Source organism: Pollicipes pollicipes, unplaced genomic scaffold (genome assembly GCF_011947565.3).
Source record: "Pollicipes pollicipes isolate AB1234 unplaced genomic scaffold, Ppol_2.1 Scaffold_5724;HRSCAF=6776_pilon_pilon_pilon, whole genome shotgun sequence".
Classification (NCBI taxonomy): domain Eukaryota; kingdom Metazoa; phylum Arthropoda; class Thecostraca; order Pollicipedomorpha; family Pollicipedidae; genus Pollicipes; species Pollicipes pollicipes.
Window position 1 is genome coordinate 46,171,469 of NW_023596746.1, and position 21,471 is coordinate 46,192,939.

Here is a 21,471-nt window from a genome sequence, read left to right on the forward strand (position 1 = left end):
CTGATGGCTTGAGTGGGCTCGTTTCTACTCGTTTTATTTTCCCACCAACACAATTGCACGATTGTATCTGATCTGCTATCCTTGGAAGGCCCTACATTCCACATCACGGCCCCGATCTGTGCCAATTTGTTTCGTTTCAGATGAGAACTGTGCGATGGCCTTCGGCTGGGGTGTGAGAACAATTTTGTTTCACTGAAAGACTCGGCAGGATTGATGAAAAGAACGGCCATTCCGCTTAGAGTTTGCCTGGTCTATGAAATGTCACATTTTGGGTCAGAATATCGTACCAGAACATTATTAAAATCCTCAGTACCTTTCAACATAAGCAACGGCCAAGTCACGTCAAGTATCTTCTGCAAACACTTGGGCCGATGTAAACTTTAAAAAAAAATCGTCGGATGATGCGCTGCAATTTGACGCTGCCATCACAGCTGGCCACGTGCAATATGCTGCCATCACAGCTGGCCACGTGCAATATGCTACCATCACAACTGGCCACGTGCAGTACGCTACCATCACAGCTGGTCACGTGCAATATGCTACCATCACAGCTGGCCACGTGCTATATGATGCCATCACAGGTGGCCACGTGAAATATGGTGTCATCACAGGTGGTCATGTGCAATATGCTGCCATCACAGCTGGCCACGTGCAATATGCTACGATCACAAGTGCCCACGTGCAATGCACCCCGGTCATCACCTGGCTGACAGGTCCAACTGAACCACACCTTCAGACACCGAAAATGGATTGTTTCGCGGCTCAGTAGGACAGTCATGATTTGAATAATATTTTGGAAATAACTATAAATTACCTGTAGTGTAGGCACATCGCGTCGCAATATGATGAACCGGGCCGGCGAGCCACAGTTACAGTGCAGTGGCCACGCTTCTATGTCCCATCAGCGCGTGCGACATTCCCGGTTTAGCAGCTGAGCAGCCCTGGAGCGGCAGCTGGCTCCAGCTGGCCTGAAGCGTACCTGACTGCAGTAACGTCTGAGCTGCAGTCAGTCTCGCTCCGCAGCGGAGTGCGGACGGAGCGACACTGGCTGCGGTCTCCCTGGAGCGACTCCTGCCCCAGCCTTCCTAGAGCCGCCGGCCAGTGTCGCTCCGCAGCGGAGTGCGGACGGAGCGACACTGGCTGCGGTCTCCCTAGAGCAACTCCGGCCCCGGCCTTCCTAGAGCCGCCGGCCAGTGTCGCTCCGCAGCGGAGTGCGGACGGAGCGACACTGGCTGCGGTCTCCCTAGAGCGACTCCGACCCCAGCCTTCCTAGAGCCGCTGGCCAGTGTCGCTTCGCAGCGGAGTGCGGACGGAGCGACACTGGCTGCGGTCTCCCTAGAGCGACTCCGGCCCCAGCCTTCCTAGAGCCGCCGGCCAGTGTCGCTCCGCAGCGGAGTGCGGACGGAGAGACACTGGGTGCGGTCTCCCTAGAGCGACTCCGGCCCCAGTCTCCCCAGAGCCGCTGGCCAACAGGCCGTCGCCGGCGGCGGGCGCTCACGCGGCTCATCCGGTGTCCGCCGGTGGAGCAGCCCTGCGCGCCGTCCCGGCCGGGCGCCGTCGTCCCGCGCACAAGCGATGGCCGGGTCCGTGACGGCCGCCGTCACTTCCCGCCGCCGGAAGCGCGGAGAGCGTCGGCGGCGGCGCCGCGTAACGGCCGCGCCGCTGGCCGTGTCGCTAAATGACGGGCCCGCCGGCGCCGGCCACCGGCTGGGAAGGAAACGGTGGTTGTTGCGCGCGACCGGTGAGAAGCGGCTAATCCAACTGCTGGGCGGCAGACGGGGTCCGGCCAGGCCGATGTGATCGCGCTGATTGAGAAATAATGGCCGTGGTAGTATTGGCACGAGCTTGCGGAAGCCACTTCCGTGCGAAGTTCGCGTTCACCGATGCCGGATGGAAGGCTTTTGCTTTTACACGCGAGAGAAGCGTTGGTCAGCGGGCCTTGCGTCACCACGCTTCGTAACATAGCCTCTTGATACATCCAAGCATTTGGGGTACGTGTTACAAACCGCTACAAAGCAGCGAGACGATAACGAAACTATGAGCGAGTAACGAGCTGTGCATCAAAAGGAATTCGAGAATCCGCTGCTGATCACCCATTTGACGCATGGTATGCGTGATATTAAACAACGCCATCTCCAAAAGCCAATGCCTTGTTAGCTATCAAGCAACGCCCCTGTAAATGACATGCCAAAATACGGATTACAAATGCCGCAGTTCATAAATCCGAGAGCATATTCGTTCTTGAACAGCCTCGCCAGACGCGCTTCTTGTGGCTCAGCTCATGCCGTCATCTATCGACTTCCTTTTGCAGGCTCTTTCCGTCGGAGGGGTCCAGCTCCCAGCGCGTGACCTGACACCAGGTCAGTTTGGGCCCACTCTCGTCACGACTAACGTAACCGCAGGTCAGCCACAGCCGACCCCGACCCCTGCCGACCTGACGCCAGGTCAGTTCCAGCCAACCCTGACCCCTGCTGACCTGACGCCAGGTCTGTTCCGGCCGACCCCGACCCCTGCCGACCTGACACCAGGTCAGTTCCAGCCGACCCCGACTCCCACCGACCTGACGCCAGGTCAGTTCCAGCCGACCCCGACTCCCGCCGGCCCGACACCAGGTCGGTCCCAGTCCGGAGAGGAGAGCCATCAGCACGCCTTCGAGCCGCCCAGCTTCGGCGTGCCGGACAACGGGGAGCCGCTGGGCATGCTGGTGCGGGCTCACCGGGACGCCAGGCCGGGGCGGCCGGCCGAGAGTCGGCTGGACGGTCCGCGGGTGGCCGTCGGCGACCCGGGCGGCAGCCGCCCCGACTGGTACGGTCTGCTGAGCGGCCGGGACCCGACCGGCAGCGACGCGGCGGCGTTCATCGCCATGCCGCCGCCGCCGCCGGCGCTCGCCGCCGCACCCGGAGAAACCGGTGCCGTCGCGGGCTGGCAGCGGAGCGGTGCCGCGATGACCGCGCCGCTCGCCGACGCCGACGCAGCGCCGCCCGCGTCAGCTGGCGACAAGGCCGCCGCGCCCGATCGCATCCTCTCGCTGATCGACGTCGAGTACCAGCGTGCCATGGACAATGACGACGCTACGACGTTCATCACGCCCCTGGATGGGCCGCGCGCGCCGCCTGTCCCCGGGCCCTTCGAGAACTACGTCAGCAAGTACGGCCAGTTCGTGGAGGCGCAGGCGCGGCGGCGCGGCGCGGCGGCCGACCCCGAGGGCGACATCGAGGACCTCCTGCAGCGACTGACGAACAAGCTGGGTGTGGAGGAGCGCGTGGGTAGCAGGGAGAAGGACGTGACGCTGGAGAAAGAGCAGACGAGGGAGCACGAGCTTGACTCATCAAGGAGGCGGCCGGAGAGCGGGGAGGAGAGTCGGCTTGCAGTGCCTTATGTCGATATCAAACGTGTTGTGACCCGGGCGAGGCAGAGGTCGGAGACGGGTGAAGGTGCTGAAGAGCTTTCAGCCATCGGTAGGGCTTCTGTGGAGAGGAGAGAGAATGTGGACAGGTCGGACCGAGCGTCAGATGCCATACCTGTGCTGAAGAAAGCTGCAACGTCACACGTTCGTCCAACGGAACCGCCAGGTGAAGATGACAAGTCTGAAAAACAGGCAGTTTTGATAAAAACCGATGGCGCCGTAAACGATGAAAACGCTGCAAAGTTTGCACCAATTTTGCCCAATCAGATTGAAAGGCACGTCGTAAAGAAAACATCCGAAATCAATGGATCAGATGAATATGCTAAAACATTCAGTAAAAACAAGGTATTTCGTGAGGCATTACTAAAAGACAACAAGCCCGGCGACTTAAATGAAAGTTCACTCTCCGAGCTGAAATCAACAGCCACTTTGTCTCGTGGAGCTGACGGGAATGATGGCGAACCATCAGACCTCTCCGCTTTCTCAGCGCCCCCAGAACCATCCGCTGACTGGATAGATCCCGACACTCGGCTGGCAGTGGCCTCTAGGAGTGGCCCGGGAACCCCTCTCACATCGGTGACATCCATTCTGCTGGACGTCGCCAACAGTAGCGAGGAGCGCGGGCAGGAGTCGGATTCGGTTCGCAGCGAGACAGCCGGCGAGGCCGCCGCTGAGACGCGGAGGAGACTGCCGGGGTACGAGACCCACGCCGAGGTAAACTTGGCGCCCCTCACCGGGGAGGCAGAGCCGGCAGGCGAAGGGTACGGGCCGGCAAAGCCGTCGAGCAGATACGAGCCAGACGAGGACAAGAGCCGAGAAAGTGTCGATCACGAGGTGGAACGTGACGAGGCAGAGAGCGCCCAGACCGAGGCAGAGAAGGTAACGGTATCGGTCAGCAGCGGGGCCACGTTGGATGGAGCAGAATCTGTCTCATCGAAGAGCGGTGACGGCCCGGAGGGAAGGCACATTGAATTGTGGGAGCCTCCGAAATACAGACCCAGAATCAAGATTCACCTCCCGTTCGTGCGGGAAGAGACGGTTATTCAGTTTCACCCACCGGACCGTCACAATTACGGGCCACCGAGGAGCATCTACTCGACGGCACCGGAGTCTTCACCCCACAACCTGCACACCGGTACTCCCGCAGGCCATGGCGCTCATGACAGCGTGGCGCGTGAGCCGCTGGCGGGCCAGCACCGCCCTTCCAGTCACACTGTCCCGGGCACCGGGCACCAGCCGGCCAGGGGGCAGCCGCCCACACCGGTGGACGGGCTGCACTCGGCAGCGTCCCCCCTACCCAGTGACCAGCTACCGAAGGAGCACAGGCGGCCCGGCCAGGGCCACCACCGCGAGACGCAAGGGCACCAGGGCGAGGAACCGGTGAAGGAACCGCAGCGGCTCCAAGGTCAACAGCATGGTCACCCCAGACCGCAGTCCCACCAAACGGGGCACGGAGACCATGCCAGTCAGGAGCCACGCCCGCTGGCCAACCCCAGTCTACAGCTGGCCTATCAGCCGCCCCCTCCGCATCAGGTGGACGAGCCGGTACGGCACGAGGAGCCAGTGGGCTACCGACCACTTGTCCACGTGGCGCCACACGCTGGTAACGACCCGTTCGCTCACCACACGGCTGCCGGCCACCATCCACCGCGACACACAGCACTGTCGGCGTCGCAGGACGATGGAAGCGAGTATCATTCGATCGGACTCAAGTCTCCCGAGAACGAACACGAGCCGGAGCTCTTGTACGCCCCCGCTCAGGTGACCCCGCCCCAGCCGACCTACGTCCCGCCGCTGCCGCTCCTTACCACGCTCCAGCAGGTGTATGAGGGCACACCGACTCCTGGCGTCGTAAGCCCTGGGGATGCTCCAGCCGGGCAGCCTGCTTTTCTCCATGAATCTGTCGCTTCGCTGCCCTCCTACCATCCATCTAACTATCAACTGGAGCCCCCTGCGCCCTCGCACAATGTGCTAAGACCTGTTCCAGAGGCGCCTGAGTCTGTGTTCACCGCCTTCAAACCTGCGTATGCCATGCCTGAACCCGCTTACACTGTTGGTCAGCCCCATCAGGGGTCCGGTTTCGTTCCGCCCGGTCCCACGCACACACATCCTCTGCTGGCCCCCTCTCACCCCGACCCCGGTCCCGTGTACCCCGACCCCGGACTAGTCCTCCCCCTGTCGACTCACCCGCTCCCTCCTCCAGACCACTACCTTCCCTCCGTCGTCTTCGACGTCCCCAACCCGCTCCCTGGCCCGGCACCCCCTCCCCCTTCCCACGGCGCTGCGTTCGTGCCGCTGCCGTTTGCTTCCGGACCGGTGGCGCGCCCCACCCACCCACCGATCCGCAACTACGTGGTACCACCGGGGGGCGCGCTGGCCGCACGGCCGCGGCCCCCTGGCGGCCAAGACCCGCCCGCGCGCAACTACCTGGCGCCGCCGGTCGGCCGCCGAGCAGAGATGGCTCCGGGCGGGCCGCCGGCCGCCGCGGACGGCCCCGGGGCGACGCCCACGGGAGCGGCCCCCACCGTGGCGGTGCCGCGAGAGGGCAGCATCGTCAGCGTGCTGAAGGCGGCCGGCTCCCGGCTGCTGCTGCGGCTGCTGCGGCTGGCCGACTTGGAGCAGCTGCTCGCCGACACAGGTGGGTCACAGCACCTGATGTGGTCGTGCCGGCGACCGGCTACGGACGAGGTCATACCGGCGGTGTCTGATACGCCGTTCAAGTGCAGATGAGAGTAATCATCCTATTTTCTTCTTGCATGGTGCTGGTCTGCGCGCAGCGTTTCAGTTAGTTGTTTCCCCGGCGGTCGTAAGGCATTAGCCTTCAAGACAACCTAGTTACATCCGACGACCACGGCCCGGGAAATAGCTGACGGAAATGCCATGAGCAGCGGAGTGACACCACGTCCGAAGGCAGTGGTTGGAATTACTTTTCCATTTGAGTGCCAGTGATGATTGATGATGAGATTGCTGGAGAACTTGGGATCGCAAAGTCAAGCCTCTCCCATACAGCTGATGATTGAACTTATCCACTGAACCAGTGTCGTCATCATATTGTGTGAAAGGCGTCAAAATATCGAGTACAGCAGCAGCAGCAGTAATGGAGTGTGGCACACTACGTGAGTCAGACCGACGGCTTTCACCCCCAACTTCGAAAAACTAGAAAGGCCGAGGTGTTGCACGAGGATAGATAAAGACACGTTCCCTTCCTTTCACTTGTCGGGAGCATGGGTGGCGCGTAAGGTTTAGCCGATGGTGTATGTGCGATGCCAACTTTCATCAAAACGATGACAAATTTGCACTTCACTGATGAAATAAGCCCTCTCCACTCAATTTGACTGCACCGAGTTTTTCTGCATCTTCACCCTTGCTGCATGCCAGTCAAGCGTCGCACCCGCGTGGGCTGACGCCACGCCTGATAGCGAGCGGTGCGGGTGGGTATGCGTGCACGTGCTGGTCATCGCTAGTCCCGTGTGCATTACGTCACAGCGGCCCGCGGCCCGGACCGTTTAGCAAAACGGCGGCTTGCGGCCGTGCTGCCAGCTGCGGCCTCGGTGACGGCGTGCCGTGCGTGGTCGGCAGACCCGCTACACTTGCCCACGGCTGTCCTGCCCACGGCTCCGCCAGCCTGCCCGGCCTCGTGACTCGTGGTCAACGCCAGCCGTTACTCACTGGCAGGCTGCGGTCACCACGGTCCCGGCCGCCGCATATCCGCTGTCAGTTGCCACCGATGGAGTGGGCTCGGTTCTGCTCGACTGGGGCCGGTATGTGGAGGAGCTCTCCGGCCGGAACCAACCAGAACGATGTGAACCCACGACCGTCGAACCGAATGCAGGACGAGCATGGGCCGTCGCACGCATGTATGAGGAGTGCGTTACGACACTGGGATGACATACCTTTGTGTCGTGGCGACTGTCATTGGCCAATGCTTCGGTGCATGGTAGCATAGCATATTGCTCCAAAGTTGCAGTTATCTGTGTTTTTGAGCTGTTGATTGTGCGCTTTCGTAAGACGTGTTTCTACTGCGTGAAGAGCACTCGCATTGTGTCCGCATGAATGCACAGAGACTCGCCCAATGTTTTAAGTGTCAGTTTGCGGACGGCAAGTGAGAATAAGCATGGACTCAGCAGAATTGTTCCCCTTTTCATTGCACACATCTGTTGAGCACGCCCAGCTAAATTTCTGCGATGTATGCATGTGCCTTGCACCTGTAGAACAACCTCCTGCGTATATCCGCTATGCATGACTTTAGACATTGCGAATGTAGGCTGTTTGTACGCACAAGCATGGTATACATAAGCAGCTGGATTAATACGCTTATTATGGCATATCATAGCATACAGTTTTCACTTATTTGCACCATCGAAAGTGGCTGACGCCTTCCTTGGCTCAAAGCAAGGCGCATGTTCGCACGCTTTGAAACTAGCGACTCGCCAGAGAGACTGCTGGCGCATCTGAGCAGACAGCGATGTGTCACACTGAAAACACTGCCTTTCTTGCACCGTGAAAAAGGAGCTGTCCTGCTAAATCCTGAAGCCTTTCCGAATTATGGCTCACAGACCGGAGATTTAAGTCAGACGTTACCTGCCCAGCAATTGATTACCCCTAAACAGCCTCCGCATGTTGGCGATGCCATCAAATCCCTCGTTTCCGCAGCGGATGTCTCCTGGTGGAGCTGGCCACGGCGCTATGCCCAGGGTCAGACACCGTGGTGAGCAGCGCCCATGCGACTGCGCGCCAGGCTTTCACACGCGCCTATTCCGTATTGTGCCACCGGGGCGGCACTGTTAACCACGCCGGCCGAGCGGCGGCGCGTGCGGACGCTGTGACGTAACTCGGGCGTCGGGTGTGGTCTGGGCCGGGCGGTGCGGTCCCACCACCGCCGAGCGCGGCCGGGCGTTGGGTGTGTGAGGGCCCGGCGCCGTCTGTGCGGGCGCAGCGACGGTGGAGCGGCGAGAGGTGTCAGTGGTGTCGGTGTGAGGGACAGCCGGCTGTGCCCTGGCCGCTTTGTGCGGATGACGTACAGACGACCCTGTGTCGTACGGTAAAGCGCCGCAACACGGCAGGCACGTCAAACGCTTTCGCGCGCCATCAACGCAGCAAGCTCACTCTGTCTCGGTTATCTGACCCAAACAGAATCGACAGCTGAGCCCAGCCTACCCGAACAGCCCGTACACTCATCCGCACGTGTAGGGCACCGGCGCCTATGCCAGGGACGGTACAGCTGAGACTACAAACACGGGCCACAGCGGTCAGCCCATGACCGGTCCTCAGTATTTTATCGTCGTGATCAGGCCGTGATGTCGCCGCCGCGGCGCGCCTCTGCGGTGTCTTGCCCGCGGCCGGCCGCGACGCCGCCGCCTGCTGGGGCCGTTGCCGTGCTCTGGCGCCGGGCCGGGCCGGTGGCCGGACCGCTCTGCGGTCGGTCGGCCGCCGTGGCTCGGGACCGGACGAGGCTCACTGAGCAGCGCGGGGAAGCCGAGCCGGGATATGGGCAGTCGGCGCCGCGACCATGACCACCGCGTCGAGCCGCCCGTCCAGTCTGGCCAGGTGCTCAGCACTGTTCAACGGCCGGCGACTGAGAACGGGCCGCACGGCACCCGCGCCGATGGACGGCTGTTCTGTTTCGGCCACTGCGGCGGCGAGATTGATGAGGTTCTTCAGGCCGGATATCGCCCATGCAGTAGGAAGGCAGGGAATCTGTTCAAGTGATTGCTGGCCGACGTACCTCCTCATCACGGATACACAAGCACCTGTAGTCGACTCCATCAACGTCGCATGTAATCTGCGGTTTGTAATTATTGTGAACGTAGGCCAAGGTGAGACAATGGTTTGAAGCCATTAAGTACCGCACCAACACGCGTGCGGTCGGCCGGTTGGATACCGTCTGCTCGGGTGGGGGTCAATTTGACCCCCCCCCGAGATCTTAAGAACTAAGAGGGCTAAATGCACCAGATTCACAGGGTGTGTTGACCTGTATGTGAGATCACTTAGGCCAAATTTTGAGGTTCCTGGGTCATGACCTTCGGGTCAAGTAAGGTCAAACAAGGTCAAACTCCGGGTTGGTCTTCAAAGTGTCCCCAGAACCCAAATACCTGCTCTAAGCAAACTATCACACGCTGATTTAAGGTCAATAACTTTTTTGTCCCTTCTAAGGTTTTGGTGACTAGAATCATTGAGAACTGCTTTGGGTTTTACATTTGAATAAGCGACAAAGATGACGCTAGGCAATGTTCCTAAAAGCGTAATCTTGACTTGGGCCATTTCAAGTTAGTGACCTGTTATGACCTTTAAGAAGCTCATGGAAGATGTCTGATGCGGTTTCTGTTTTTAGTCAATTGAAAATGAGCACCAGAAACTACCTCATACAGCAAGCCCTGGACTAGTAAAACAGGCTGGTTTGGACCTTAGTCTGACATTTTTACCTGACCCTAGGTCAATGGAATTTGGTCATTCAGTTGCTGTGTTGAGAGAAAGTATATCAGAGATGTATGGCTTCGTCTAACACTCCGTTGTCGCATTAGATTAAACGATTCCCTGGAAATTAGCTTCGCTGAATCCATGGCCTGACTTTGACCTCCCGTAAGTCAGTGACCTTACAAGGTACATCTGTTTGTGTTGACACCAAACGATCTGCTATTCAATTGTCTACAGCTGTGCAAAATTTGCCGCGGCTACGCCCCGCCGTTCGGAAATTATTCCCGAAAAACTCGGGGGATCACTTTGACTCCCACCCGAGCGCGTGCCATTAGGAGAATCTTGCATTTTCCAATTTGTCCGATCGATCTCATTTAGATTCCTTCACCACAGCCATAGTATCATTATCAAAATGGGCCCTGTTTTCGAGGTGTCTTTCTCAGCAGATACATGACACATCCCGTTTGCAGCGGAGTTCTCTCTCCCCGTGCACTACCATGACATCACTAGCCCACAAATCCTGCCGCGTGTGGCCTCCGTCGCGACACCATCAGGAAACCAAGCGACAGCGAAAGCCATTGGGATTGCAGTGCAGAATCATCTGTTTGTGATTATCTCCCGATCAAGCGGGCCTGCAGCGCCGCGGCGCATGTAATGCAATGGCGACGCGCTCTCGCGCTTCCCGGACATGTCGCCACCCGGTGGATCGTGACGGAGGTGTGATCCTGCGCCGTCCTGCTGCGCACCGCGTCACGTCCCTGGGAGAGATGCGTCACGCACCGCGTAACCAGGGCGTGACGAACGCGTAGCGCGCCCCCCCCCCCCCCCCCCTCCTCACCACCTGCCAGCAGGCCGGGAATGTCCACCACACGCGGAGATTTGACGCTCCAGTGCTCTGGCAAAGCCACGGTCGCGCCACATGGCAACGCACCCTCACCCTGCCGGCAAGCCAACACAACGTAGTCGCCTTGTCGAGCAAATCGAATTGTTTAAATTGTGGGTGTGCCATCTAAACGCCGTTTGGCAGTTATATGCCGGCCGATGACGCTCTCGTTTGTGTGGGTCATACCACGTTGCACAAGTTCTTTGAAGTGAAGGGCGAAAGCTTGGTAGCCGATGGGTGAGGGCTGGGGTCCCAACAAGTCTCGGCCTAGTGCGCAACGATGCGATTAGGCAGACAGCCTGGGCGACTGGTCAAGTTTGCTTGTGTTCCATTCCAGGACATTAGCCTGATAATCCAACATGGCCGTTTGTATGGGAAATATGCTGACATTCCCCCGGAAAGGAATCATGTGTTCATTCATCGCTTTTGTACAGGAGTCGTTCGTTCATTCATCGCATGGGTGCATTCATCGCTCGCGCTTCTAAATGTCCCACCCGTGCGGCAGCGCTTCATTTCCGATCCGTTCGTTTCCTTCCATTTCCTGTTCAGTGTTCATCCCGCATCTGCGCGTCGTCTCACCGGCTCATGCGCCGTCGCCGGCGTCACGCGACACCCTCACACTTGGCTCGGGCCGCTCCGACTGGCCAGAAGCCGCTGAACGCGGTGACGACCCCGAGCCGCGGCGTGACCGTGACCTGTCGCCGGGTGGCAGTCGTTGACCGGTCTGCTGCGCTTCTGGTTTCCGGGCGTGAAGTTAGATCATAAGCCCGGGTTCTTAGCTGGGGTGGCGCCGATGACTGATTGCTCTGCTTCGTTCTCCACGAGCGGCAGTGCAGAATTACTCGGATTGCCCAGTCACGAGCAGCACTGAGGTTCGCTGGAGGTTACGGCGGCGTTGGCCACAGGGCGACGCCGTGGCCTTACTGCGTGACCTCACACCTACCCGAGTGCGCGGCGACGTTTGAAGTGACATCTGGATAAGGTCCCTTGAATTCATCCCGATCACTGCGAAACCGTGGGATAAAGAATACAAGTTAAAGACCCCGACGACCCCCAGCCGGGAACCCCCTGGCCTACCAGGGACCATCCGCGTCCACCGGGGCGAAACGTTCTTGATTACACCACCGGCGGCGGGGTCTGCCTGCCTGTGGTCGGGTCCGACGGCTTCCGCCTTCAGCCGAGGTAGAGCCGCCGAGCGGTTCCCGAGTGGTGAGATACTGTGAGAACAGAATCGAGCTGCTCGGATCTGTTAGAACAGGATCGAGCTGCTCAGGGGTGCAGCGGTGGTGCAGTGTATGCACGTGCGTACTCAGCCACGTTTCGGGATGGGACGAATATTGCCAAAGCAGCTGATCCACCAACTACCAGCCCTCATCACGGTGGCATTATGAGACAGGGATGTAAATCTCTACCATGTTTGAAATGCACAAGGCACATAATAAACAGGACTGAGACCTATTGTTTTTTCGACATCCCCATCAAAATAGCGTATAAACTTTACTTCGGGAGCGTTTTTGTTCCACTATCATCAGCCATTTCGTCATTTTCCGCTTTCGCATTTGGTCCCGTGAGACAAAGTCGTCAAGTAACCCGAACATGAAGCGACTAATGGGCAAATGATGATGGAACATGATGATGTAAATGATGTTGAGGCATGATGCCTCTTGAATGAAGTCTACAGGTATTCTAAGGACCCTGATGGCGAACGATAACTTTCGTACATGCTTATGGTATTTTTTGTGCATTTCAGATTTAGTACCACATTAGGCACCTGTCCAGCAATGTAGTTATGTTTCTGTCTCATGTAAGCGCAATAATGTAAGCACTAAGAGCTACAAGCAGTCATCAGCTGAAAATACAAGCTGTCTATCATCCGCCAGGTGTGTACCATGGCAGGCAGCAGCAGCAGCTTTCCGTTGGCGACTGTACTGCGACCGTGCTGACAGGAGTACGCGCCGTGCTGCCGCAGGGCCGTACACGCTGTTCGCGCCCACTGAGGAAGCGCTGGCCGCCCTGCTGGACCGCACCGGCGGGCCGGATGCCGTGCTCGAGGCCATGGGCAGCGAGAACCTCATCAAGGTGGGGACTGCCGCGTGCCACGGGGCTGCTGACGTGTGTGTGTCAGTGGTCAGCACAGTTCGAGCCTCATCAAGGTGGGGACTGCCGCGTGCTACGGGGCTGCTGACGTGTGTGTGTCAGTGGTCAGCACGGTTCGAGCCTCATCAAGGTGGGGACTGCCGCGTGCCACGGGGCTGCTGACGTGTGTGTGTCAGTGGTCAGCACAGTTCGAGCCTCATCAAGGTGGGGACTGCCGCGTGCCACGGGGCTGCTGACGTGTGTGTGTCAGTGGTCAGCACAGTTCGAGCCTCATCAAGGTGGGACTGCCGCGTGCTACGGGGCTACTGACGTGTGTGTGTCAGTGGTCAGCACGGTTCGGAGGTGCAGGACAGGTTGACTAATTGTGGTTCACACTGAAACACTTTTTGGTGACCCACGATTACTTCTGGCATAACTCTTCGAATGACATTTGTGGAGATTAACGGGGCATAACTGGGCCAAGAAGTTCCATTGTTTTGGCATATTAAGGCCGTGTCATTAATGCGCATGTCTTCAGGAGCCATTGATTATCACACATTCATCGATAACTTATCATGTCGGATTGATACAAAAACATTCGTGGAGAGATTCATCTCATGCTCACGAGGCTTTCCTTTCCCAAGCCCCAGGATCTATCAAGCCCCTTGCGCGACCAAAAGCCTTGTGGCTTGACCTACCCGTGCTATCCCACATATGTTCTTTGTTTTCCCTCAATTCAGCGTACCTTTACAATTTAGACCGTTTCCTCCAAGTGTTCCGGAGCTCTCTCAGTCACTCGACACTGACTCCTGCCTCCTCATCACACTCACCGCCCGCACTCCTCTGCCAGTTGCTGCAGTACCACGTGATCCGCGGCTACGCGCCCTCCGAGGACCTTGAGAACGACCTTCTTGGCAAGACGTTGGCCGGCAGCCGGCTACGCATCAACCGGTATGACACGTACGACAACGTGCGCGGCAGCGTCAACGTCACCACCGTCAACGGCGAGCGCGTGGTGCGGGCCGACCTGGCCGCCGCCAACGGGCTGGTGCACTTCATCGACGGGGTGCTGGCGCCGCCGCCGGCCGACGTGGTACTGGCCCTGCAGAAGGACCCGCTCGGCCGTTTCACCGTGCTGGTGGAGGCGCTGAAGCTGGCCGGCCTGCGGCAGGTCTTGGCCGGCCGTGAAGGTGCGAAGGGAGCCGCGTCGTGTCACGCTTGGCTGCGTCTGCCTCTGGTGGTCATTGAGAGGAGGTGTGTTAGCCCCTCTGCTAGCGGGGGGCTAACACACTGTTTTCATACTCACCAGATAACCCGGCTGTGTTCTGTGAATCATGTCCGCTCATGGCTCAAGGGACCGCTCCGTGACGAGCGGTGTTTTCTAACCCCTCTTCACCCGTCTATTAACCATGCCGTTGTACTGGACGTATCCCCCGTGGCGTGATGCGCGCATCTCCCCCGGCGCACATTCTACCACTGCTTACGGGACTGCAGAGCCACCAGCGCACAAATGCTCACCGTCACCGCGTGCCGCCAGCTGGCCCGTTCACGCTGTTCGCACCGACGAACCGGGCGTTCACGCAACTGCCGGCTGACCAGCTACGCCGGCTGCTGCGCGACAAGCGGCGGCTGCGCCTGCTGCTGCTGAGCCATGTGGTGGGCAGCACGGTATACTCTGCCGGCCTGCAGCCGTTCCAGGAAGTGGCCACGCTCGGCGACTCACAGCTCACCGTGTTCACCGACGGAGGTAAGACTGCAGGCCGTGCTCACATCAGTGAGTTGGCTGGCGACGCTCGGCGACTGACAGCTCACCGTGTTCACCGACGGAAGTAAGACTGAAGGCGGTGCTCACACCGGTGAGTTGGCTGATCACGCTCGGCGACTCACAGCTCACCGTGTTCACCGACGGAAATAAGACTGCAGGCGGTGCTCACACCGGTGAGTTGGCAACCCACGCTCACCAACGGATGTGAGGGATCGTACCTGCAGACTGAGGTGGGTTCTCCGCTCACATGGTGACCTACATATGTATACTCACCAGGGGCTGGTGAGCTATCAGAAGACAAAACACTCCTTCCTGCATCGTCGACAGAGGAGTTAATGAGATAATTATTCCGAGTGTTATCGTTTGTCTGTTATCTTGCTATAACGCCAGGGTCCTGATAATGCCATGAGGTTCCCCGGCCCACGTGTCGGAGCTCTGAGCAGAGGCAATTTTACTGCTTCGATCATGCTGATGAATACCATAGGGAGTCAATCACATCTGGTCAGTGCTCCGTACTTGCACCTGTGAGTACAGAGCATTATGTGTGTTGTGCAGCCCTTCATTTGTGCAATTAATTTTATTATGCAATATTTAGCGTGTAAACCTGATGCCCGAATTACATGCTATGCCACTAACTGTGCTGGGTTGGCTGACGTATTGCGGCTCCTCAGTTATTCTGTCGCCGCTGTAAGCCGGCTCCCGTCTCGAGCTCAGCCCGTTGACCGGTGCACGCGTACCCCCGCTGACCCGGTGCCATGCTGACCTGTGTGACCCTGGTGACCCGGTGTCATGCTGACCTGTGTGGCTGTGGTGACCCAGTGCCATGCTGACCTGTGTGACCCTGGTGACCCGGTGCCATGCTGACCTGTTTGGCTGTGGTGACCCGGTGTCATGCTGACCTGCGTGGCTCTGGTGACCTGGCGCTGCACTGACCTGCGTACGCCTGCTGACCTGCGTACCCCTGTTGACCTGCGTGCCCCTGCTAACCTTGTGCCCTGCTGACCTGCGTGCTCTGTTCGCCAGTGTCGGTGAAGGTGGACCAGGCGCTGGTGGTGGTGCCGGACGTGAGCTCCCTCAACGGAGTCGTGCACGCCATCGACGCTGTGCTCGGACTCCAGGACCAGTGAGCGAATTGTGACCACAGGAGGAATTCCGCGACTAGTGAGGGGTGCCGCAGAACTCTGGGACCAGTGAGCCCACCAGGCGGGACTCCGCAACTGGTGAGGAGTGCCGCAGAACTCTAGAAACATGGAGCCCACCAGGCGGGACTCCGCAACTAGTGAGGAGTGCCGCAGAACTCCCGAACCAGGGAGCCGACCCGGCAGAATTCCGGGAGTCCTCGTCAGTGCACGAAGCCTGCCGACTGGGCATCACGCACCAGCGAGCGGACCGACCCACCCATGTAGTGGTCGGGGACCGGCGGTGAGATCCGGTGGCGCAGCTGGGCGGACCACCGCTCCGGCGGCTCGGGACCGCTGGTGGACGGGCCTATCGAGTGCCGCCGTTGCGAGCTCGATAAACAGTGGCGGTTGCACCGTCACCATCTTGGACGGAAGTGATACGCGGTTCGGCTCAGCAGCAGGGCGACCCGTCAACGCGTGTTGTCTGCGCTCTGGAACCTATGTGCCGCCCGGTAGAGTCGCGCAGAGCGTGGCGTCAGTCCCGGACTTGCCCGCCCCAGATGGCTCCCGGCATGCGCCTTTTAATTGGCACCTTCCAAATCAGGACAATCACACACAATTGGACGCGGCCTGCGACACCGATAGGCCGCCTTTGTTCTCCTGTGTCGCAGTCTCCGAACATGTAGTGGCTGTCTCATGCGAAGACGAGCCCATGCTATTTATAGCAGTATAAAACTACCACCGCATGTGCTGTCGTTATAATGACTATCACAAACACGCCATCACTCCGGACGTGATGCTGGCGTTGTTTTGTCGCGAACGCCGCATCGCGTTGGGACCCGTAGCATGCAATTGCTCCGTGATAGTCATTTCCCACGAGGGCGGAGGACAACGCCGTCGTTTTGTGTGAGAGCAGCGGAAGAATACCGTGCCGTGACTAGTTCATTATTATCCAGCCATGGAAAGTCGCCGTTCCGTAGCCTTTTCCAACTCAGTAGTTGTATGTTCTGATCATTTCCCACGCACTGCGTCATTTGAGAGAGAGAACCGAACGACTGAAATCCCCACACACGAATCTCTGTCTACAAGCGCACCGTTAAATTCGTAACTTGTGATTATGAAACGTACTACGGCTGCGCTTGACGTGCTTGGTTTGTGTGGTGCAGCCAAGCGGACCTGATTTGAAGCGCGACACAGGACGCGCTACCGATAGTCGCGCCTGGGCTCACGTCTCACGTGGCGGCGGCTCCCGCCGTGGAAGTGACAGCGCCAGCGGCGCGTGAGCCCCTCCGGTGTGGGGGCGCATCTCACCACTGCTCACGGCCCGCCGGCACGCGCGAGAGTTACCGCACGCGCTGGTGCTTGCAGGATTGTTGTTTTCGCCACTGTTGCCTGATGTCTGCCGACTCGCCCTGGCGTGACGTGGCGCGTCACTGGAGCGTCAGATGTATTCCGGTTACGGTGGTGGTGGTGGTGGCGCGGACGGGTCGACACTGTTCCGGACTGCAGACCAGACCAGGCCTCTGGGGTCCTGCCGCAGACCAGGCCAGGCACCTAGGGTCTGGCCGCAGACCGGACCAGGCCCCTGGGATCCTGCCGCAGACCAGACCAGGCCCTGGGATCCGGCCGCAGACCAGACCAGGCCGGACCTCTGGGGTCCGGGCCGTGGATCGGACCTCAGACCTCGAGCCTCTAATTCCTCGGAGGAGCCTTGGAAGTCAAGATTTAAGGTCTCGGAAATGGAGCCTTGAATGGAGGGCGCATTTACCCACGGATTGAGCAGATCAGACAGGCCGTGATCAGCAGATCAGACAGGCCGAATGCTGCGGGTGTCGCGGAGCGACGTGCGTAGTGTTTTCATCATGAAGAGAAAAGCCGTCGGAAACTGCATCTTTCCTTAAGTTTGAACTTTCACGCTCTCGCCATGAAGTGGCGAATTAACTCGACAATACAAAATTACAAAAAGTCTGCTTTCTATCGGCTATTTTGCAAGTGGCTGATGATAGCAAATACGGCAAATCATACGAGAGCTGAAAAATCGGACCGTATTTTGTTTCGTGATGATTGCCTCGTGTCCTATTCCTTCATCGGGTGGAGGGGAGCCATCACTCCTGAAGGGACCCCAGGAGTTACAGCAAGCCTGGACAGCGATGGCTGCTGTTTGCGTTTTATCTACTTGCTCGCCCATCGAAAGCGATCATTAGTGCCACCAATTTTTACACGGACACAGGATCACTCCGATGTGACATCAGAGCCCATGTTATGTCAGGTAGACGGGAATTAGCCATTTGTCGACAATGTCATGTTGCAGATAGTGTCTTTCAATTCGTGAGCTTGGCATGGCTAGCTCATAAAGCTGAGTGTTGCTGAGGTCTGCATGTCGCGAGCAGTCAACGTTTTGCTTCATTTGACTTGTTATAGATGTGTGATGTTCACGTTTCGCTATGTGATTTTGTAGCACTGTTACGAAACTGATGACACGCTTCAGGCGACCGCAAATCTCACTCCCTCAACGCATTTTTTCTAGGCGCGCGAACCTAGCCATCATTCTAAACTAGCTCTGTAATTAATCATAACAGGACGTGTATGAAATCAGGTGGTGTGTCTTCATTTTTTTTAGTTGGACGGTTATGTTTTTTACGTGCATGGGTGTATGCTTTGTATGCGTATTTATGCGCCTTGTTGCAACCACCTTGTTGTTCCACTTCTGGAAGAGATTGCTGGCTTCAGAACATTTTCAGTCATCATTTTAAGAGAACCTGGTTTGCGTGGTTTTATATGTTTTTAATCAAGAATAAAAATACACAGGCGTGCTGTTTTTTATCGTTCCTACGATGGGAGTTATAAAAACATCGATAATGTACGGACATTTGGGTTTTATGTGGTAGTCATTATGGCATACTTATACGCATCGCTTTGACCACTGTCACTGATACTTTCCCGATGTGGTATACTTTTAAGAACACGGTGCCGGGGGACCAATCGCCCTTTCGCGAAAGTTACGACGAGAACGCGATTCGTGAAAAATTAGCCTCATCATGGACCTATTGAAAAAAATATTTCAAAAAGACCGTAACTCCTCCCTTCTTGGTGGTGTGCCGACAAGCATTCTGATACAAATGCTGTCAATGAGAAAACTTCCGCGACACGACTCTACACAACAAATGGAAGCAATTATAATGAGTAATAAAACATAAAATAGGTAAAATAAATCATTAAGCGTCTACGCGACAAAGCTTGTAACGCTGAAACCTTTATGCGACAGAACTGCTAACGCAAAGACTTATCACGACAGTTCCATTCCATTCCATTCCATTTCCCATCACCGAAAGTCTCACACACCAGCGTTATCAAATGAAATAGAATTTGGTACCAAGTCTGAAATGCACGAAAACCGGCATAAGCTGGAGCAAAGCCCATAACAGTTTCTTCACTTCAATCAAAACATCCGGAAGGTTTCATCAAATGAACTACGAAAAGTTTTGGGTCCTAATTTTTTCATCGTTATGTGTTGAGTTCTTAGCTGAGTTAACGACCTTTCATACAGCAGGAGATGCAAGGTAAAGGACGGTGTAGAATTAAATAATGATTGCCTCGACGGTACTCAATATTTCGAGCTGTGCTCACCCTCACGAGCGATAAGGGTCAGAGAGCCTAACGGAAATATCACACTTGTACAAGAAGGCACGTGAATCCAAGAAGCTGCTTCCAATCTGTGCTGGCAGTGCCAGTGGCTCATAATACATTTAGGTGCAGATCCATGCCAAGAGCGACACAAACCCGAAATCGAAATCACGTGTCGGAGAAAACCACTGCAGTCTCGGCGGAGATGCGGACAGAAGATCTGCAGACGATCAGGATCTCCAACCAGAGAGAGCCGACCTCCGGCCCAGAATAGCAATCACGGGTCGGAGAAAATGACTGCAGGCTCAGAGGAAGGTGTATTCAGGAGGTAACTGCGGGCTCTCATACTGTACAGACCGGTACCTCCTGGCACATTTAAAGTCGTTGACTCCGTATCGATCCAGGGTTTCGTCAAGCGGGAGGGTGATGGGGGGGGGGGGGAGGGGGAAGGCAACATTGGGAGCCCCCTGGAGTTTGGGCTACTTCCAAAAAAGAAGAGCTCGTATTCCAATTAATGGATTTTAATATCTTTGCATATACTATTTGTCATACGGAGAACCATCATTCTATACGCAGTACTTGAACACCAGGCACATTATGTATGTACATATATGGAGCGCGTTCTTTCTCTCCACGTCATGGTGTATCCTGATATTTTTAGGCTAAGTATTTCCGAGCGTACATGGCAGTTAGCTAAATTTGGCTGCTAAATACCATCACAATGTCGAAATTGTCATCCAAGTCGACACTTGATTCCAATGTTATTTACGGCCTGCCAACTCCCGGTGGCTAGCCGGCTAGTTGATGCGATCAGCTGATGGCTGATGACTGATGCAGTTTGAGCTTTGACTGGAATGAAGGAGCTTAAAATATCGTAGCATTTAGAATGCGTTAAGAGCGTGAAGCACGAGTACAATAAGTGTCACAAATTCAATAGCCAACGAGAATGACGTATGCGACGTCGGCGGCGCGTACAATTATCTTAGGGATTAAGCGTAAAATTGTCGAAGCACATCCGACTGCTGCTCTAAGGCTAAGGCGCCACGGAAAATCACCATGGTGTAGAATTCGGACTTGCACATAACTCAATTAGCCAGGCCCGTGCGTACAAGCAGGCGAAACACCATGACGCTTGCAAGCATACGTAGGGCTTTCTGCAGCGGACCAAGGTCGTTCTGACTTCATCGGAAGAGTCCACAACCAATTAGGAGGGCGCCGAGTCGGTCAAGAGTGCCTCGGCTGGTTAACGTGTAGGGCCTCTGATAAAATGGGAAAACCCAAGACCAGGCGGGGCGGTACCTGAGCGATCGAGGGTGCCGCAGTAGGCCAACAAAGAGGCCCCTGAGAGTGTAGGGTCCTCAGACCAAGCGAGAAGAACCCAAGACCAATGTGGTGGGCCACTGACCGATCGGGAGTGCCCTGGCAGATAAACATGTAGGGCTCTGGCCAGAGCACAGCGCCCTCCGAGCAACGGGAAAACTCAGGACCAGTGTACATGAAGCAATGCCCTGGAGCGATCGAGAGCTCCTTGGACGATGAGGGTCAACAGTGCAGCCACAGACAGCAGTGCAGAGTCCTTTGAACAAATATGAAGTGCCTTAGAATATTGTGGCGATCAAGAGTTCCCGGGCAGGTTAACAGAAAAGGTCCCGACAGGAGTGAAACTCTAGGCAACTGTATCTTCTCAGTTCGGCAGACAGCCGTTCTAGTCACGAAAGGAGTGCTCATCAATCCAAAGACTGTTCTATATGTATTATGGCATAGCCATGTCCATCCCGGGAAAGGTCTCCCACCAAACCACAAGCCCCTCCCCAACCATACAAGACGTCTACAGTGCCCCAAGCCCCTCCCCAACCATACAAGACGTCTACAGTGCCACAAGCCCCTCCCCAACCATACAAGACGTCTACAGTGCCACAAGCCCCTACCCAACCATACAAGACGTCTACAGTGCGGATCACGGGATCCTCTCGGGAATGTTGAAACATCGGCCTAGTTGAGCATGACCGCCGGAAAATGCACCACGGGCGTGGTGCGAATAATCTAAAACTGTTACTCTATGGGGAGATATGGGCTCCGCGCAAGCACGAGGTCAGCAGCAGGTCCGATCGGTCAAGTAGATGCGCAAAATCATCGCCATCTCCCAAACTGGGAGATGACTGGGCACAGGGGCGTACTTACG